The sequence below is a fragment of the Canis aureus genome, chromosome X (assembly GCF_053574225.1).
Source record: "Canis aureus isolate CA01 chromosome X, VMU_Caureus_v.1.0, whole genome shotgun sequence".
Taxonomy (NCBI): Eukaryota; Metazoa; Chordata; class Mammalia; order Carnivora; family Canidae; genus Canis; species Canis aureus.
In genome coordinates this window covers 92,443,387-92,464,686 of record NC_135649.1, presented here as the reverse complement: position 1 = coordinate 92,464,686, position 21,300 = coordinate 92,443,387, and the positions used below count along the sequence as shown (strand labels likewise).

General features: G+C 40.3%; 1 protein-coding gene and 1 pseudogene across 3 annotated transcripts in view; both read left to right on the top strand.

The window, feature by feature from the left end:
* Window positions 1-21,300, top strand: part of PRRG1 (proline rich and Gla domain 1) — a 273,316-nt gene that overhangs the window by 107,312 nt on the left and 144,704 nt on the right. The window contains exon 1 of one of the 3 annotated variants that reach the window (XM_077889358.1): window positions 19,729-19,860. The exons of 1 other annotated variant lie outside the window; for it this stretch is intronic. The gene's annotated coding sequence lies outside the window, so the exon portion shown is untranslated. Of the gene's footprint in view, window positions 1-19,728; window positions 19,944-21,300 lie in introns of those variants that run through there. One more of the 3 variants, XM_077889360.1, reaches the window with a different exon arrangement.
* LOC144308998 (small ribosomal subunit protein eS1 pseudogene) lies at window positions 9,157-10,024 on the top strand (annotated as a pseudogene).

Below are 21,300 nucleotides of genomic sequence, written 5' to 3'. Positions count from 1 at the left end.
CCTGACGTGGGACTTGATCCTGCTCCACTGCCTGTGCTCTCTCTGTCAAATAAATAACTAAATAACTAGCTAACTAAATAAATCTTAAAACCAACCAACAAACAAATGCATAAGGTATTTCCTACCTTGGATACTGGACTTATGCACAGATTGTTTCATTGTTATAGTTGGGTTTTAATTTTTTTTAACTTAGAATATCTTAGTTAATCTTTCATAGTTTATCGGTGGATTTCTTTATATTTTTGCTAACTATCTAACTTTATAACTACTTCTAACTTCTAACTAACTTTATCTACTTCTTTTTTCAAGTTTACTAAATGTTTAGCATACTTAGTTTTATATTTTTTTTAGCTCCTTTCATACATATGTACGGAGAGGGAGAAGAGAGAGACTAAAAGATACAAGAATAGACTGGACTTTGGTATACGATACAGAATGTTTTTGTGCAGAAATCATCAAAAACTATTGTCTGAAAGAACCAATATCTCTATCACCAGAGATAATTTTAGCAAAAAAACTATTATTTTAATATGATATATAGTATTTTATAGAATGACATACATTATATATAAAATTATAATATGAATTGACTTATCAAATAATTCATTTATACTATATTAATGTGTATTATTATATTAATATATTATATTACATATGGTATTTCTAGAGTATATACAATATAAAGTACATGAAAAATAACCCAAAGAGTCAAAAAAAATTCACTCAGTCCTGTTATTCAACGACTGTTTACAATTTTAAAGACTTTTACACTTAAAACTTAATGATGTTTATTTTATCTTTATATATCTATTTATTCATGAGAGACACAAAGAGAGAAAGAGGCAGAGAGACACAGGCAGAGGGAGAAGCAGGCCCTATGCAGGGAGCCCGACGTGGGACTCGATCCCAGGCCTCCAGTATCATGCCCTGGGTAGAAGGTGGTGCTAAACCGCTGAGCCACCCGAGCTACTCTAATGATGTTTATAAGTACATAGAGAGCAATCCACTACAAAATCATGAACAGCTGGTTAGCTGAGGAGGCTGTCTGTAGAAATGGATGATTTGAGACATTGACATTAGAAGAGCATAAAGTAACTAAATGGAATAAAAATATTAAAAAGGTATAGTTTTAAGTTTTAAGGGGAAAGAAAGGAGGTGATAAGCCACAAACAAAATCTCTTAGATCAAGAAAAATCCCTAATGCTATTTTCTTGATATGAAAAACCTAGAGATAGCTCATAAGCCCCCGGCATAGAAAAACTGATGTCACCCCAAAGGCTAATAACATTAGCCCTAAGAGTCCTGTGGGACTTCACAGTAGCCAAAGTGCTTCAGAGTGTTCTTCCTGAGGGAAATAAACAGCATGAGGTAAAACTAATTAATCTAATTTTATAGTTCAAGTTGGGAAAGAGCAATCTGGCAATATCCTCACTAGACACAAAAACAAACAAACAAACAAATAAATAATTCTGTTTATATTTATTTTGGCTATATATTTTATATGTAACCTTAGCACTTTTTTTTTTTCCAAATAAGCACTGCGCTTCCATTTAGGGTTTATAACAAAAAATGCATATTAAAGCTGGAGGTTTATTTATTATTGAGTTCCAAATTGAATAAGAAATGACTATAAAAGCTCAAGAACTTATATAGAACCATTAAATAATTTATGCAAGAGCATAAGTGAGAGAAGGAAGGCCAGAAGACTGGAAAGAGGCTAAGAGCTAAGGAGAGGAAGAGGGACGGCAGGTGGGAGGGAGGATTTTTCCTTAAGTCTTCAATAGCTTTTGTTTTTGAAAGAAATGAGCCATGTATGCTACAAATTCCCAAATTCAATCTAAAAATCTCCATTACCAAAGTTCTTAAATTGCTTTGAAAAGTTAAATTGCTGTTTAATTTCTCATAGTTTAGGCATTCTAGACATTCCTGTTTGAAACATTGACCTGATTAGTTTTTCAGTTTACTTTTGGAAATTAGTTCATTAGTCTCTAATTAAACCAAGTATGGTAGGCTGAATAATGACCCCCAAAGATATCCATATCCAAATCTCTGGAACCTGTGAATATATTATCTGATAGGGTAAGAGGTTCTTTGCAAATGGGATTAAGGATCTTGGATGGGGAGCTTAGACTGCATTATAGAAGTGGTTCTTAAATGTAACCATAAGTGTTAATGTAAAAGGGAGGCAGGGGGAGACTTGGCAACACAAGAGGAACTGTGACAATGGAAGCAGAGGTTGGAGAGAAGCAAGAGATTGGAGCAATATAAGGAAGATGAAAGGAGCCACTAGCCAGACAATACAGGTGACCTCCAAAAGACTGAAAGGCAATAACAAATCCTCCCCTCCAGTCTCCAGAAAACACAATTCTGACAACACTTTGATTTTAGACTTTTAAAAATTTTTTGACGGTTCTGAAATCTAGAACTGCAGGAAAATATATATTGTGTCAAGTCAAGTCAGTAAATTTGTGGTTGTTACACCAACAATAGGAAACCTGTATAGTGAGCCAGTTTATTTTTTTTAAGATTTTATTTATTTATTCATGAGAGACACACAGAGAGAGGCAGAGACCTAAGCAGAGAGAGAAACAGGCTCCCCATAGGGAGCCCAATGTGGGACTCAGTCCCAGGACCCTGGGATCACGACCTGAGCCAGAGGTAGTTGCTCAACCACTGAGCTACCCAAGTGTCCCTAGTGAGCCAGTTTAAATAGATCTGAAAGCTAAAGAAAAGGCTCTCTATAATATGTATATATATATATATATATATGAATATATGTAAAAGAGCTATTGATATATGTATGTAAAAGGCTATACATATATATATGAAATAAAATATCTAACATGTTAGGCTTTTAATAAAAACAGAAAATACAACACATTCTTCTGGAAGCATATGAAGGTACTGTTAAGATACATAACATAAGGGGTGCCTGGGTGGTTCAATCGGTTAAGCATCTTACTTGGTTTCAGCTTGGGTCATTATCTCAGGGTCCTGGAATTGAGTGCCACATCAGGCTCTGCATTGGATGAGGAGCCTGCTTAAGATTCTCTCTCTCTCCATGGGCAGCCCAGGTGGCTCAGCAGTTTAGTGCCACCTTCAGCCCAGGGCCTGATCCTGGAGACCTGGGATTGAGTCCCATGTCAGGCTCCCTGCATGGAGCCTGCTTCTCCCTCTGCCTGTGTCTCTGCCTCTCTCTGTGTGTGTCTCTCATGAATAAATAAATAAAATCTTAAAAAAAAAAAAGAATCTCCCTCTCCCTCTGCCCCTCCCTTGCTTTCTCTCTCTCTAAAATAAATCTTTGAAAAAAAAATATGTAACATCATTATATTACTTGTACTACACTCAGTCTTAGCTGAAAAGCTATTACTATATCACCTGTGATTGTCCTAAAACATAGATGAAATTTAAATATGGCAGAAACTCTTAACTGATCTCCTGAAGGAGTTATGGATTAATTGATGATCTCCATTTCAATTGTATAAGATCCTAACTGATATCCACGGCATAATGAATATTCTTTGGCAATAATACTCATGCCTACTTGTGATCCCACCAGTTAAGTTGTCTGCTCTAAAAATAGTTGTGCTTTTTCCCAAACTGATTTATTTCAATAAATTATTTCAATAAGTAATATATATCCATAATTTGATCACAAAGATTGTTAATTCTTGTTTGTTTTTAAAGATTTTTTTAAGATTTTATTTATTTATTCATGAGAGACACAGAAAGAGAGGCAGAGACATAGGCAGAGGGAGAAGCAGGCTCCTCGCAGGAAGCCTGATGTGGGACTCTATCTCAGGATTCCAGGATCATGGCCTAAGCTAAAGGGAGACACTCAACCACTGAGCCACCCAGGTTCCCCAAAGATTTTATTTTCAAGTAATCTCTACAGCCAGTGTGGGGCTTGAACTCACAACCCTGAGATCAAGAGTCGCATGTTCTACCAACTGAGCCAGCCAGATGCCCCATAAAGATTTTATATGTACAGTTTTGTTTTGTTTTGTTTTGTTTTGTTTTGTTTTAGTGAGCTTTATGCCCAGTGTGGGGCTCAAACTCACATGACCTCAAGATCATGAGTCACATGCTCTACCAACTGAACCAGCCAGGCACCTCTTTATGTACAGTCCACATTTGGACTGAATGTTTCATAAATTGATGAAATATATATTGAAAAAAGCCACTTGTTTTCATGAAGACGCTTTGGAAAGATTTAATACAAGTGAATAGCTAATTAAAGAATTACTGTTAAAGTATGTATGGGGGAGATAAAAGTTTTGAAAAAAATATAAAAATGTGGAAGGATTCTTATATTGCTTCATAATGTCTTCAGTTTCTTAAAGCTCTTCCCTAAGGACACTCAGAAATGGAGATTAGAGATGATGTGCTGGTTAATAATGTAAACTTGGGAGCCAGATAACCTGTGTTTTAACCTTATCTCTACCATTTACTGACTCTGTCTCCTTAGGCAAGTTTCTTAACCTCATATATAAAATGAGAATGATAATAATTGTTACCTCAAAGAGATACTGGGAAGATTAAAAGTGCCTGACACATAGTAAGTGCTCAACTATTACTATTAATACTATTACTACTGCGGTATATGTGATTTATTCAAGAATGACTATCTGGACCATCTATTGGTGGAACCATACTCAAAGAAGAGTCCTGGGCTTTATGTTAAAAGACTAATGACTAAGTATGATCATGTAATTTTATGTTAAAATAAATTTTTCAGTTCTCTACTTTAGTCAACTTTGCCAACTAACAAACCAATTCCAATCCTAATCGCTTCTGATAAGGGATTCTCCTATAGGTTACTTTCTTTTTCTATAAATTATTATTTTAAAAACACACATATAAGACCCAAATTCTATGAAAATTAAAAGTGCCTATGATGTACAAATATTCCTTGACTCGATCTTTTATTCATATACATTTTATTAAGATTAAGTCTAAAACAAGACAATCTGCCTGTGGCCCATGGCATCCTGTATCACTCTGGCTTTGCTATTCTGTCTCCATGTACCATTCATCTTGTGATAATAAGGGCCAGGGTCCTTTTTTTTTTCTTTTTAAAGATTTTATTTATTTATTCATGAGAGACATAGGCAGAGCAAGAAGCACGCTCCCTCTGGGAAGCCTGATGCAGGACTGGATCCCAGGACCCCAGGATCATAACCTGAGCCAAAGGCAGATGCTCAACTGCTGAGCCACCAACGTGCCCAGGCCAGGGTCCTTTCAAGCTGAGGTTGCCTTCTGTACCTGGTACAGAAGGATCTATTAGCATCCGCTTTGAAACATTTCAGTGTTGTTGCATCTCTGTGGTTACCTTATGAATCGTATTGAAGTAGATGGTATGAGAATTCTCCTGAGACCTAGCCCACTATATTGCCCTGGGTCACCCAGAGGGGCCTACCCACCAGAAATGAGAGAAGTAAATCACTGCCTCTGACAAAATAAACAGAATTTCCTTTCTCTTTCTTCTCCTTCTCCTTCTCCTTCTCCTTCTCCTTCTCCTTCTCCTTCTCCTCCTCCTCCTCCTCCTCCTCCTCCTCCTCCTCCTCCTCCTTCTTCTTCTTCTCTTTTTTTAAGATTATCTATTTAAGAGAGAGAGAATGTGAGGAGGGGCAGTGGGAGAGAGAGAGAATCCTTTTTTTTAAATTTTTTTTTTATTGGAGTTCAATTTGCCAACATATAGCATAACACCCAGTGCTCATCCCATCAAGTGCCCCCCTCAGTGCCCATCACCCAGTCACCCCCACCCCTCGCCCACCTCCCTTTCTACCACCCCTTGTTCGTTTCCCAGAGTTAGGAGTCTCTCATGTTCTGTCTCCCTCTCTGATATTTCCCACTCATTTTCTCTCCTTTCCCCTTTATTCCCTTTCACTATTTTTTATATTCTCCAAATGAATGAGACCATATAATGTTTGTCCTTCTCCGATTGACTTATTTCACTCAGCATAATACCCTCCAGTTCCATCCACGTCGAAGCAAATGGTGGGTATTTATCGTTTCTAATGGCTGAGGAATGTTCCATTGTATACATAGACCACAGCTTCTTTATCCATTCATCTTTCAATGGACACCGAGGCTCCTTCCACAGTTTGGCTATTGTGGACATTGCTGCTAGAAACATTGGGGTGCAGGTGTCCCGGCGTTTCACTGCATCTGTATCTTTGGGGTAAATCCCCAGCAGTGCAATTGCTGAGTCGTAGGGCAGATCTATTTTTAACTCTTTGAAGAACCTCCACACAGTTTTCCAGAGTGGCTGCACCAGTTCACATTCCCACCAACAGTGCAAGAGGGTTCCCCTTTCTCCACATCCTCTCCAACATTTGTTGTTTCCTGCCTTGTTAATTTTCCCCATTCTCACTGGTGTGAGGTGGTATCTCATTGTGGTTTTGAATTTTATTTCCCTGATGGCCAGTGATGCAGAGCATTTTCTCATGTGCTTCTTGGCCATGTCTATGCCTCTTTGGTGAGATTTCTGTTCATGTCTTTTGCCCATTTCATGATTGGATTGTTTCTTTTCTGTTGAGTTTAATAAGTTCTTTATAGATCTTCAATACTAGCCCTTTATCTGATAGGTCATTTGCAAATATCTGAGAGAGAGAATCCTGAAGCAGTCTCCCTGCTGAGCATAGAGCCTGACAAAGACTCCATCCCAGGACCCTGAGATCATGGCCTGAGCTGAAATCAAGTCAGCTGCTTAACCAACTGAGCCACCCAGGCACCTCAGAATTTCCTTTTTCTTATTTGGGATCATAATAACTTAATAACTACTTCCAGTTAGACAAAGGGCTGAAGTGAAGAGAGTGGTGGAATCTCAGATTGCTTCTGATAGAATCATGTCAATGTTTTAGTAATTAGGAATTGGGCTTTTCTCAAATGTCTTACATTAGAAATTTGTAATCATATGGGGACAAAACATTTCCCACTTTTTGGATCAGATTGGGGGGAAACACTCCCAAATCTACAGCTGTTGCTCAGAAGGGAAGACTAAATAGGAAGGAAACAAGTATGACCCAAGAACATTTATTGGGCTTCTTCCCAGGAAATCAAGGGGACTTGGCCCCTCTTCTCCCAGAGACAATGAATAGACTTAGGAAAATCAACTCAGATTGTGATGAAACTAAAGGTACATTTGAGCTGAAGACAAAATGGCCAATAAATATTCAGACTAAAGAGAGAGCAAATAGAAAATTATTAAATGTTTCCTTGATTTTTCTATCTGAAAGTTGGATGTTTGTTTGACTAAAAGAATTCAGGAAAAAAAAATAAAAGAATTCAGGATCAGTCAGCCATCTTAGATGAAGAATCAAAACTGTTAGCATTAATAAGGGATACTTAAAGGAAAGAGCACAAAATGAGGTGTTCAAAGACCTGGATTCTAATCCCAACCCCACTAAATATTAAGGTAAAAATATGTAACCTCCTCAGAGATGAGTGAACTGGAATCAAACACTTACTGACCCTGGCCTTTATCAGCTGTGACTTTGAGCACAATGTTTAACCTTCCTGAACCTTGGATTTGCTATTTGTAAAACAGAACCAAACTCCCATGGATAAAAGTAATAATTACATGGAATAACATGTAAAGAGCATAGCACTGTGTCTGGCATACAAGTGCTCAACAAATATTAGCTGTGATTTTACTTATTCATTTGTTAGGGAGGACATTAGGGACACTGGCAGGAAGGAATGAGTGTCAGAATTGGTGTCATTAGCTCGAAAGGGAGCTGTTTTTAAGAATTATTATTTATTATATTTCAGCTTCTAAAGAAATGTTGATACTCTAAGGTAAGACCCTGAATGACTATACCGTAATCAATCAAATCTTGCATCATATATCTTGCTCTTTTATATGAAGGTCCAGGGTCTGTGAGTATTTTTTTGTGTGTAATTACCATTCTATCAAATCATAAACAATTAGCCTTGGAAATAATATGCAGAAATGCAATTTATATTTACAGCAGTTATTTTAGCTTTTATTATACTATTAGCAATACTGATTAATATTGATTATACCTTCCCAACAATTAAGAACTGTTTAGCCACCAAAAAATTATCCAAATTCAATGAGGTTAGGACTTAGAGAAAGTACCTGTTTGGGTGCTCCAGGGAGCCAACTCTAAGATAATCAGGATTACAGGAGGTTTGAGGGAAGAATGGAAAGGTAACGTCTGTGAAAGGTAGATGGGTAAATGTAAAGGTGAAAGGCTTGGGCAGAGAAAAATCTTGAGCCTGAGATGCTGATTTGACACTTTTGAAAGGCAAGTGGGGGACAAGCAGGTCAGAGAAAACCTCAGATCAAAATGCAGGTCAATAAAGTCTTAGCCAACCCAAGAGGGAGCTCCAGAGCAAGGATTGCTTCTTAAAGGAATCCTGCACTGGGTAGGAATGGCCAGGTGTCTCTCATGAATGAATAAATAAAATCTTTAAAAAACAATTCAGGAGGATAATAGTCTATGCTTTTGAACTATTCTGTAATCAAAACAAGCCATGGACATTAGAAATGTAAAGCCAGGGGCACCTGGGTGGCTCAGTGGTTGAGCATCTGCCTTCTGCTTGGGTCTTCATCCCACGGTCCCAAGATCAAGTCCCCCACAGGGCTCCCCATGGGGAGCCTTCTTCTCCCTCTGCCTATGTCTCTGTCTCTGTGTGTGTGTTTCATGAATAAATAAATAAAATGTTTTTAAAAAATGTAAAGCCATACTCAATTCATCATGACAGCAAACCAGAGGATTTTCTCTCTCATGTATTTATACAGAGATATATGGATAGGAAGGTTGAATCTTATAGATATATACTGGAATTTCAAATTCACTTTAAGATTTGAATATTGGTTCCCTTCATAATTTCCATATAATGACAGTCATAGTTATTATGTAACTAACTTTGGTATTCTGTAGCCAAAAGACATTCCCTGTATTCTGATGAGACCCAGTAAATATGCATAGCAAAAAAAAAAAAAAAAAAAAAAAAGAGTTCATTTATTTAACATCCCCTAAGTATGCTTACTTTATTCAGTATTTTTCCAACATTTTACTATACATTTTTCAAATGTACAGAAAAGTGGGAAGAATTGTACTATGAACACTTATACCTCGATGAACAAAAGTTCACTGGAAAAGGACAAGTAGCCAGAGCAGTGCCATGGTGGTCGGCAAGAACAAGCGCCTTACGAAAGGCGGCAAAAAGGGAGCCAAGAAGAAAGTGGTTGATCCATTTTCTAAGAAAGATTGGTATGATGTGAAAGCGCCAGCTATGTTCAATATAAGAAATATTGGAAAAACACTAGTCACAAGAACTCAAGGAACCAAAATTGCATCTGATGGTCTCAAGGGTCGCGTTTTTGAAGTTAGCCTTGCTGATCTGCAGAATGATGAAGTTGCATTTAGGAAATTCAAGCTAATCACTGAGGATGTGCAGGGCAAAAACTGCCTGACTAATTTCCATGACGTGGATCTTACCCGTGACAAAATGTGCTCCATGGTCAAAAAATGGCAGACCACGATTGAAGCTCATGTTGATGTAAAGACTACCGATGGTTATTTGCTTCATCTATTTTGTGTTGGTTTTACTAAAAAACACAATAATCAGATTCGGAAGACCTCTTACGCTCAGCACCAACAGGTCCGCCAAATCTGGAAAAAGATGATGGAAATCATGACCCGAGAGGTGCAAACAAATGACTTGAAAGAAGTGGTCAATAAATTGATTCCAGACAGCATTGGAAAAGATATAGAAAAAGCTTGTCAGTCTATTTATCCACTCCATGATGTTTTTGTTAGAAAAGTAAAAATGCTGAAGAAGCCCAAGTTTGAATTGGGAAAACTCATGGAGCTTCATGGTGAAGGTAGCAGTTCTGGAAAAGCTACGGGGGATGAGACTGGTGCTAAAGTTGAACGAGCTGATGGATATAAACCACCAGTCCAAGAATCTGTTTAAAATTCAGACATTTAATGGTGATAAATAAAAACATATTTGTGATGTTTAAAAAAAGAAAAGAAAAGAACAAGTATTTCAGATTGTGGTGGTTTCTCTTGGGTGCAAGCAGTGCTTAGTGAACTGTTGCTGAAACAGGGAGGGATTTCCTTCTTTTTCTATTTTTTTTTTGTGTGTATTTTTTTATTGGAGTTCGATTTGCCAACATATAGCATAACACCCAGTGCTCATTCCATCAAGGGCCCCCCGCTCAGTGCCCGTCACCTAGTCACCCCAACCCCCCCCACCTCCCCTTCCACTACCCCTTGTTTGTTTCTCAGAGTTAGGAGTCTCTCATGTTCTGTGACCCTCACTGATATTTTCCACTCATTTTCTCTCCTTTCCCCTTTATTCCCTTTCACTATTTTTTATATTCTCCAAATGAATGAGACCATATAATGTTTGTCCTTCTCCGATTGACTTATTTCACTCAGCATAATACCCTCCAGTTCCATCCACTTCGAAGCAAATGGTGGGTATTTATCGTTTCTAATGGCTGAGGAATATTCCATTGTATACATAGACCACATCTTCTTTATCCATCCATCTTTCGATGGACACTGAGGCTCCTTCCACAGTTTGGCTATTGTGGACATTGCTGCTAGAAACATTGGGATGCAGGTGTCCCGGCGTTTCACTGCATCTGTATCTTTGGGGTAAATCTACAGCAGTGCAATTGCTGGGTTGTAGGGCAGGTCTATTTTTAACTCTTTGAGGAACCTCCACACAGTTTTCCAGAGTGGCTGCACCAGTTCACATTCCCACCAACAGTGCAAGAGGGTTCCCCTTTCTCCACATCCTCTCCAACATTTGTTGTTTCCTGTCTTGTTAATTTTCCCCATTCTCACTGGTGTGAGGTGGTATCTCATTGTGGTTTGGATTTGTATTTCCCTGATGGCAAGTGATGCGGAGCATTTTTTCATGTGCTTCTTGGCCATGTCTATGCCTCTTTGGTGAAATTTCTGTTCATGTCTTTTGCCTATTTCAGGATTGGATTGTTTGTTTCTTTGCTGTTGAGTTTAATAAGTTCTCTATAGATCTTGAATACTAGCCCTTTATCTGATAGGTTATTTGCAAATATCTTCTCCCATTCAGTAGGTTGTCTTTGAGTTTTGTTGACTGTATCTTTTGCTGTGCAGAAGCTTTTTATCTTGATGAAGTCCCAATAGTTCATTTTTGCTTGTGTTTCCCTTGCCTTCATAGATGTATCTTGCAGAAGTTGCTGTGGCCAAGTTCAAAAAGGGTGTTGCTTGTGTTCTCCTCTAGGATTTTGATGGATTCTTGTCTCACATTTAGATCTTTCATCCATTTTGAGTTTATCTTTTACCACCTAGATTCTACAAATAACATTTAACTTCACTGGTTTTGGGGCACCTAGGCGGCTCAGTGATTGAACATCTGCCTTCGGCTCAGGTCGTGATCCTGGAGTCCTGGGATCGAGTCCCACATCAGGCTCCCCACAGGGAGCCTGCTTCTCCCTCTGCCTCTTTCTCTGCCTCTCCCTCTGTGTCTCATGAATAAATAAATAAATAATTTTTTAAAAACTTCACTGGTTTTATCACATTTATCAGTCTATCCATTTCTCTATCCTTGTATCAGTCCAAATAAGTTTTACTGTATTTGTTTTTTTTTAATTTTTTATTTTTACTGTATTTTAAAGTAAATTATACACATCATCATATTTCCCCAAAACACACTAGATATAATTAGAGTTTAATATTTGGTTGTATTTTTTTGATGTAAAATTTCTATACAATGTGATGCAAATGTCTTGAGTGTTACCATTCAAGGAGTTTCCATAAATGCACAAAAATGTGCAATCAGAATACAGAATGCTAATATCACCTTATAAAGTTATCTCTTGTCCCCTTATTTCTTCCTAGTCTTCCAACACTACAGAAGAAAATACCGTTCTCTTTTTTTCCTACCACAGATGAGTTTTAATTGTTCTAGAAATTCATGTAAATACATTCTCTTTCATGTAAGGCTTTCTTCACTTGGGATATTTTTTTCTTCGAGTTCATCCACACTTTTACTTTTTTTAAATCGCTCTTTCTTTTTTGTTGCTGAGTAATATCTCATTATGTGAAGATACCTCAGTTTATTTATTGTCCTACTGATGGTGGCCTGTGTTTCCAATTTCAGGCTGCTGTGAACCTTCTTATACTAGCCATTTTTGTATATATTTGTTTTCATTTCTCTTGATGTGGGGACTTGTTGGAGTAGGCATATGTCTAGTTTTACTTATTTATTTATTTATTTATTTATTTATTTATTTATTTATTTATTTATTTTAAAGATTCTATTCATCCATCCATGAGAGACACACAGAGAGAGGCAGAGACACAGGCAGAGGGAGAAGCAGGCTCCACGCAGACAGCCTGACATGGGACTCGATCCCGGGACTCCAGGATCATGACCTGAGCCCAAGGCAGATGCTCAACTGCTGAGCCACCCAGGCGTCCCTATATGTCTAGTTTTAGAAGAAATTGCAGGATCTTTCTCCATAGTAGTTGTCTACTATGGAGTTGTCTACTATTACCTCCACCAACCATGTATGAGTCTTCCAATGGCTCCATATCTTCACTAACATTCAGTGGTGTTAGTCTTTACAATTTTGATCAAACTTGTGGGTATGTTTTGTTAGCTGACTCGTTTTATTGTGCATTTCCCTGATGATTAATGATGTTGAACTCATTGTCACATGCTCATTGAACATTCTTGTCTCTTTCTTTGTGAGGGTTCTACTCAACATTTTTTTTAAGATTTTATTTATTTATTCATGAGATGCACAGAGAGAGAGAGAGAGACAGAGACACAGGCAGAGGGAGAAGCAGGCTCCATGCAGGGAGCCTGACGTGGGACTCGATTCTGGATCTCCAGGATCACACCCTGGGCTGAAGGCGGCACTAAACCGCTGAGCCACTGGGGCTGCCCACTACTCAACATTTTTGTTCATTTTCTTTGTATTTAATTTTTAAAATTATTTTTTGAGGATTTTATTTATTTATTTGAGAGAGCACAAGTGAGGGGAGGAGCAAAGAGGGAGGGTGAGGAATAAGCAGACTGCACTGAATGTTAAGCCAACATGGGGCTTGATCCCACAACCCTCAGATCATGACCTGAGCTGAAACCAAGGGTCATATGCACAACCACCCCTTTTGAACCACCTAGGCACCCCTTTTGTTCATTTTCAAAGTGTTTCTTTTTATTGTTTCCAGAATTCTGCATGCATATTGATACCACTATTTATTTTTTAAGATTTTATTTATTCATGAGCGACAGAGAGAGAGAGAGAGAGAGACAGAGACACAGGCAGAGGGAGAAACAAGCCCCATGCAGGGAGCCCGACATGACACAATCCCGTCTCCAGGATCACACCCTGGGCTGCAGGCGGCGCTAAACTGCTGCGCCACTGGGGCTGCCCAACCTTTTTTTTAATGTACATATTTTTTCCTTACATTTTATTTTATTTTATTTTTAAAGATTTTATTTATTTATTCATGAGAGACACACACACACACACACAGAGAGGCAGAGACACAGGCAGAGGGAGAAGCAGGCTCCATGCAGGGAGCCTGACGTGGAACTTGATCCCAGGACTCCAGCATCACGCCCTGGGCGGAAGGCAGGCGCTAAACTGCTGAGCCACCCGGGCTGCCCTATTTTATTTTCTAAAAGTAATTTCTACACCCAATGTGGGGCTTAAACTCACAACTCTGAGATCAAGAGTTGCATGTTTTACTGACTAAGCTAGCCAGTAATCCACAAATTTTTTTTGATAAATAAAGGACAGTACTGTAAATGTACTTTTCCTTCCTTATGATCTTCTTAATAACTTTCTTTCCTTCAGCTTGCTTTATTGTAAGAATACAGTATATAATACATATAATATGCAAAACGTGTTCATTGACCATTTATGATATTGGTAAGGCTGCTGGTTAACAGTAGGCTATTAGTAGTTTAAGTTTTTGGGGAGTCAGAAATTATTTTTTTAAAGATTTATTTATTTATTTATTCATGATAGAGAGAGAGAGAGAGAGGCAGAGACACAGGAGGAGAGAGAAGCAGGCTCCATGCAAGGAGCCCGAGGCGGGACTTGATCCTGGGACTCCAGGATTGCGTCCTGGGCCAAAGGCAGGAGCTAAACTTCTGAGCCACCTAGGGATCCCTGGGGAGTCAGAAATTACATGTGGATTTTCAACTATGCAATAGCAGGGGGTGGTCAGTGCCCCAACCCTCTGTGTTGTTGAAGGGTCAACTATATGTGAATTTTGTCTGGCTATCATATTGTATTTATTGCTAATTTCCTTGTAGTCAGAGGACATGCTCTGTATGATTTCAATATTTTTAAGTTTATTGATGCTGGTTTTATAGCTTATCATATAATCTATCATGTTACCTCTATGTTTACCAAGATTTTCAAGAAGATATAAAAGAAATACAAAAATTAAACCCTTTCTTGCAGTTTACTTAGGAGTCAAAAATGTAAACACATGGAACAATATGACAAAGACAGGATAAATTAAAATTGTATTATAGCATGGATTAAGCACATAAGGGATGAAAAGTTCTAAAGAAGAGGATTTGTCAGAATAGGGACTCAATCAGGGTATATACCCCTCCACTCTTTGTAGACATGAGTGTTTGAGCCAATTCTTGAAACAGGTGTCAGGCATAAACTATTGGATTGTAAATTGGAGAACTAATATATGAAATGACTCTTTTTTCCACAATAAATTTTTTCTAATCTAGTGTATGTTGGGCTTTGTGATTAAAGTCAGACCTATGCTGTCCCTCCTCTCAAAGAGGCCTCAGTAAAGAGGGAGATTCAGGCATAAGTGTATTAAGGCATAAACCTTAAGAATAAAGGGGGGAGGTTATGTGCAAGTACTATGATAGCACGGCAAGTGGGATAACTAATTTGCTTTGCACAGTGTGGCACTAGGAAGAAGTTACATAGTGGGTGTCTTTTGAGCTGGGTCTTTAAGAATATGCCTGCCATAGAGAGAGAACAGAAAAGTCCTAGTAGCATGAAAATGTAAGGTAAATACAGAGAGTAGCTTATCATGTATATATGATGGTTATTGGGGGGGGGCTGAGTTTGCAAAGATGCAGTGGAGCCAAATAATTAGAAAATTTGATTGTGCTTAAGGAGTTTGTATTTTATGTTAAAGTAGGAAAGAGTCATGAAATGTTTTTAAGAAGTACAGTGGCTTAATCTTATTTGTGTTTATAAAGCTATCTGGTGCAATACAGAGGGGTGGATTAGATTCAGAAGAAACTAAAGCCAGGGAAACTAGTTGGGAGACTGTGTTGTAGGTCAGGCAATTGATAATGAATCTGAAATGAGGCAGGAGAGATTAATATGTGAGACATGCACGAGGAAGACTGAATCAACAACTGAGGATAGAAAAAAAGCGGTCATGGGTGACTTCACTATTTCTTATGTGTGTGATGGTGGTTTCATTAAGAAGGTGGTTTCATTAAGTAGGAAAGAAAATGCAGAAGGAAAGGCAGAGTTTGTAAGAAAAATTGAGTTTTGTGTCTTATAAATTAAAGAGTCAGGATCCGTTCATCAGCTGTAAATATAGATCTGAAGATGAGGAAAAGGCTGAGGGTTAGAGATTTAATTTGCAAGTCATTAAGATTTACTTGACATTAGTTAAACTGAGAACTGGATCTATACCCATCTGGTGTGTCTTAGGGAGACTGGACTATCAAGTGAGGATTAGGCTGAGATAATTTGTGAGGCCCCTCTGGGCCTTTGAGTAAATATTAAGAGGAAAGGGGAGTTGAAGAATATGGGATAACCAGGAAATGGTGCTGGTGAAGTAGACGGATCTAGAATACCAACTCTGACAATTTGGTTCTTAAACTTGCCTTTAAAAAAAAAAAAAAAAGATTTTATTTATTTGACAGACAAGCAGGGGAAGTAGCAGGCAGATGGAGAGGGAGAAGCCCAATGATGCTGGGCTCCATCCCAGACCCAAGGGATCATGATCTGAGCCGAAGACAGATGCTTAACTGACTGAGCCACCCAGGCACTCCAAACTAACTTACTTTCTTTCTTTCTTTCTTTCTTTCTTTCTTTCTTTCTTTCTTTCTTTCTTTCTTTCCTTTCTTTCTTTTCTTTCCTTTTCTTTCCTTCTTTTTTTTTTTTTTTTTTTTAAATTTTTTTATTTATTTATGATAGTTACAGAGAGAGAGAGAGAGGCAGAGACACAGGCAGAGGGAGAAGCAGGCTCCATGCACCGGGAGCCCGACGTGGGACTCGATCCCGGGTCTCCAGGATCGCGCCCTGGGCCAAAGGCAGGCGCCAAACCGCTGCGCCACCCAGGGATCCCTCTTTTTTTTTTTTTAAGATTTTATTTATTCATGAGAGACACAAAGAGAGAGAGAGGCAGAGACACAGGCAGAGGGAGAAGCAGGCTCCATGCAGGGAGCCCGATGTGGGACTCCATCCCGGGTCTCTGGGATCAGGCCCTGGGCTGAAAGCTGTGCTAAACCGCTGAGCCACCCGGGCTGCCCAACCTTATTTATTTCTTAAACAAGAGGCATATTATTTAAAAAAATTAGTAGAGGAAAATTAAGCTCACATCATGTATTAATTAGAACATTTTGGGGTTATGCAAGAAAACAATTTGAACTAGCTTCAGTTAAATGAGACTTTCTTACGAGAATGCAGTGGACCTTGTAAAAGCCATGGGTCAGAATGCTACTGTAATCAGGAAGCAGACAGCCATTGAGGATCTAGGGTCAGCTCCACTCTGTCTACTTCTTTTCTCTTTCTGTCTCTTCCCGTTCTTTTATCCCCTCCAGACTTGTTTTTTTTTCCTATGTGTCCTCATGGCATAGCCCCTAAATAGTTGTTAAAACTCCAGACACCTAGTCCTACCAATTCCTTCTCCCCATTCTAAATCCCCTGGGAAGTTCTCTGCCCCCACATAGTTGAGATACTCCCTCCTGATCCACTCTGATCCAGCCAACTGTGTGTGTGTTTAGAGGGCTCATGGACTCCAGTCCAATGAGATCATAATATATGAGGGTAGTATCTAGCATCAGGTACCCCAGTTTGGGAACCAATGACTTAGGCTCTGTTGTTTTTATGAAAATAAAGACTGTGGCAGGGAGTATAATGCTCCCCCATCCAACGCCAGTGTACTAATATCCAGAATATGTGGAAATATTGTGTACACAACAGAGGGGAATTAAGATTATAGATGGAATTGAGGTTGCTAATCAACTGACCTTAAAATAAGATTGTTTGGGATTATCAGGATTGGCCCAATATAGTCACAAGGGTACTTAAATGTGGAAGAGATAGACATAATTGTCACTGTGTCAGAGTAATGTCATTGCTGGTTTTGAAGATGGAAGGGGGCCATAAACCGAGGAGGTAGAATGTGGAAAAGTCAATAAAAAGGATTCTACCTGGAACCTCCATAAAGGAATTCAACTTTGCTGACAGCTTGATTTTAGCCCAGTGTGACCCTTTCCAGACTGACTTCTAGAGCTGTAATAAATTTGTGTTGTGTTAAGCCACTATATTTGTGTTTTTTTAAATAGCAGCCACAGAAAACTATTATTAAGAAGAATGGTTAATACTTGAATAAGAAAGGTAAAAGATAATTCCAAGGCTGTATTCCTTAAGTATATTTGTTCCATGGTGAACTTTTTTTTTTACTCTGTCCAGCATTTTTCTCTTGTTCTGAAAATAGCATTTCCCCCTACTCTTTTTTTTTTTCATTTTTCCCTCCAACTAAGTGGTTCTACTGGGGGTACCCTTCTTAGGTCACACATGCACTTTTTCTCCAAGAATGATTATGTTACTTGATCTTATCCAATCATGCTCTTTATCTGGTGTTCTAAAAACTGGAACTGAGGGACGAGAGGTTCATTCTGTCTGGTAACAATTTGATAGGTATGAGCCCACAATTTTTCAGAGACCATGGTTCTAAGCCTACAGAATATGCCTTTCAGATGTTCTGAGTATGACCGTAAGAGAGGCTGGGTTGAGAGCCTAATCTGGAATTTGAAGCATTCCCGTTACTTGTTCCATTTATTCCTAAAGCCAATCATAAACTTACCCTTTCACAGCTTGGGTTACACAATAACTTCCTCTTTTTGCCTAAGCTACTTCATTGTACTTTTAGTCACTTCAGTCAAAACATCCTGACAAACTCAGACACAAAAATAAGAAAATAAACCCAGTAATCAAATGAAAGTTCATGAACATATATACACATCTATTAAGATGCAAAAATTACCTATATTAACTGAGTGGGGTTTTTTAAAGCACCTTCTGTATGCAAAACATTTTACTAGTGAAATGAATAGGACTAAGTCCTATTTCCAGGCACTTACAAGATTTATTCATCCTATAGTCTGTATTTACATTTACCAGTATACATACACTCTTACAATATGTCCTCACTACAATCTCCCTATACTTATTTGACAGATGCAAAACAGAAATGAGTTCAAGAAAGTCTGGTTTGTAAAATACACAAATGGAAGAACCACAAAGGTTAATGGGAAGAATTGCAGGATATTCAGATCTCTAAGGGCAATTACCAGACTTTCCCCAAAAATGCTGCCATCACATTCAAAACAGTTGCTGGGCAGGACTAGGGATGTGGCCCTGTGGCAATTCCTTTATTCTTAATAAGCCAAATGTTTCTCAATTCCATCATAACTAAAGTAAAAAGAAGAAAGGAAAAGTAATTTGGAATAAATCACTTTAGGCTCACAGGCCAATTCATGTCGTATTCACTCAGGTGTGTTTAGCTTAATAGCTGATCCAAAGGCACGTGAGATACGACAGCTGCCCAGATTTTAAACAGAAAAGCATAGAATTTAAAACTAAGCACGCATGCAGCATGGAATAATAATCAAGTTAGGCTTCTTAAAATGCTAAATGCCAGAAAACCTGAAACCATTAGGGCAAAGTCCACACAACACAGGCCAAATATTTTGTTTCTCAGAGGGGCTTTTAGAAGGCTCAAGTTCTAAGGTGGCTACCTAAAAAGCGGGGTCAAAGGCGTGTCTTCTTTGACAACCCGTGTTCTTCTTCCCAAGATACTCGGGTAGGCATATTCAAGACTGTTTTTAAGAAAAAAAAAAGCAGATTCTTGTCACCAAAGTGCAGAAAGAGCAGCAATAGAGTTTGTCCTTAGGAAAAGGGTTGAGCTAACAGCTATCTCTAGTCACCCACTACGTTCTGGGCTCACACCCAGCAGACACGTTAACCAGGCGGTTTGTGGGTGAGAAATCCCCAAGCCCCTCACCTCTGGAGGGCTGAGGACTGCGCGCGCGAGGGGGAGAAATGCGCAGAGGGTAGGGGTAGGGAAATGATATGTGGGGAGATAGGCGTGCAAAAGAATAAAAGGCTAGCTAGGGTGGATCCAGGGTGGCTTCAGGGTGGCTTCAGGGTGGCCCCGGGAACTGGCTAGCTGGGCGCCGCGCGAAGCGGGCTTTCTCGAGGATGAATGTGGGGGTGCACCGAGGGGACCAGACAACTTCTCTGCCAGTGTTAAACAGTGTTATAAACAGACCTCAAGAGTGGAAAACTCCAGCCCCCCCCCCACCCCCCCTAAGAAAAAACAAACAACTCCAGCCGGGTGCCCTAAGCACTAGGTTTTCCGGACCAAGGCGGCGGAGGCTCCGCCCCTTCGCTATCCCACCCCGCTGGCCACGCCCCTCCGCCCTAACCCCGCCCGGACCCCGCCCGGACCCCGCCCACTTCAGCTTCCCACCACCCTTCCCATCCGCCTGCCGCTCCAGGCTCCTAGTAGGTTCGGCGGCTGCGGGAGCGCGCAGGCGTAGCTGGCGACTCGCAGAGCCCGGAGTAGCGGAGCTGAGCGCGCGGTGAGTGAGGTAGTGGCGCGGAGCTTGTGGCTGGGCAACCTGGTTTGCGCCGAACATCCCGGTTGGGTTCGGGGAGCGTGCGGGTGAGTGCCCGGGGAATCTTCGGTCCCTGGTAGAGAAACTGGCCGGACGTGAGGTAGGGGAGTTGGCCGCACTGCCTAAGTGTCCAGCCGGCCGCGTGCGGAGCGGAGTGCGTGGTGGCGGGAGTGGGTGAGGGTTTCTGTGAGGAGGAAAATAGGATTCCGGAGACTGGAAGTCCTTACTCAGGCTTGGCAGGACCGGGAGGCTCGCCAAGGGCGCTGGAGGGTGTCCCAGCTTCAAGTTCAGTATCCCCCGCTGGGTGCCCCTCAGCAGCGTCCCGGGCCCTTCCCTTCCCCCGCGCAGTCGCCTCAGAGCGCACAGTTGCCAGGAACGTTCCTTGTCGTGGGTGAGAGGATTCGGGGGGAAGGTGGGCGCTCACCCCAGGCTAGTGCCAAGGAGGGCGTGGCGTTCGTGTGACTTTCCTCTACCCCGCCCCCGGGAATGTGTCTGTCTTCTGGTACATTGTGCTCATGGACATTTTAACAAAGGCTGTGACTGTTTTCTAGGCAGTGGCGGGTGACAGCGGGGGCGGGTCGGTGAAGTGGGGAGCTTACGAGGTCGCGGTGTGGCCCTGGGGGACGGGGGCGGGGGCAGGCATGGAGGGAGTGGAAGGAAGGGAACAACCTTCCTGCCTCAGCTTTTTCCTTCTTCCTGGTCCACTGATTTTGATCAGTGGTAGGAACAGCCTCAAGAGGGATATGATTGCAAATCCAGAGTGTGTGTGTATTCGCACTCTGGCTGCATCCATAGTTTTGTAATTGTGCTCTTGGTATGTTTCCTAACTGTCCCTGCAGTAGAAAAGCGAAACGAATAAAATTGAAGAGTAAGTAATTAAACGAAAGGGTGAGGAGGTGGGGTGTCAAAACTTACAGCTAAATTAATGCCTTAAAAATTTTTTTTGTTTATTTGACACGCACACACACACCGACAGAGAGTACAAGTAGGGGGAGCGGCAGGCGGAGGGAGAGGGAGAAGCAGACTCCCCGCTGAGCAGGGAGCTGGATGTGGGGCTCCATCCCAGGACTCTAGGATCATGATCTGCGCGGAAGGCAGACACTTAACGGACTGAGCCACTCAGGTTCCCCAAATTAATGCCTTCTGATAGTGGTAGTATAAATAAAGCCAGATTTTGAAGGATGTGAAGGTGTGCAAATCGAGGTAAGTGAAAAGTTGATTAAGGTGCTGTTGATCGCTTCAGTCAAGAGGGGATTACTGCATGTGTGTGGAGGTGCTGCTAAGTTCTTGAGTAGACTCACTTTAGAACCCTTAACAATGATATTGGGAATAAAAAACACTAGGAATTGTAATATTAGGTAAGGTTCCAAGGCTTTCATTTGCAAAATTAGGATCTTTATGAAA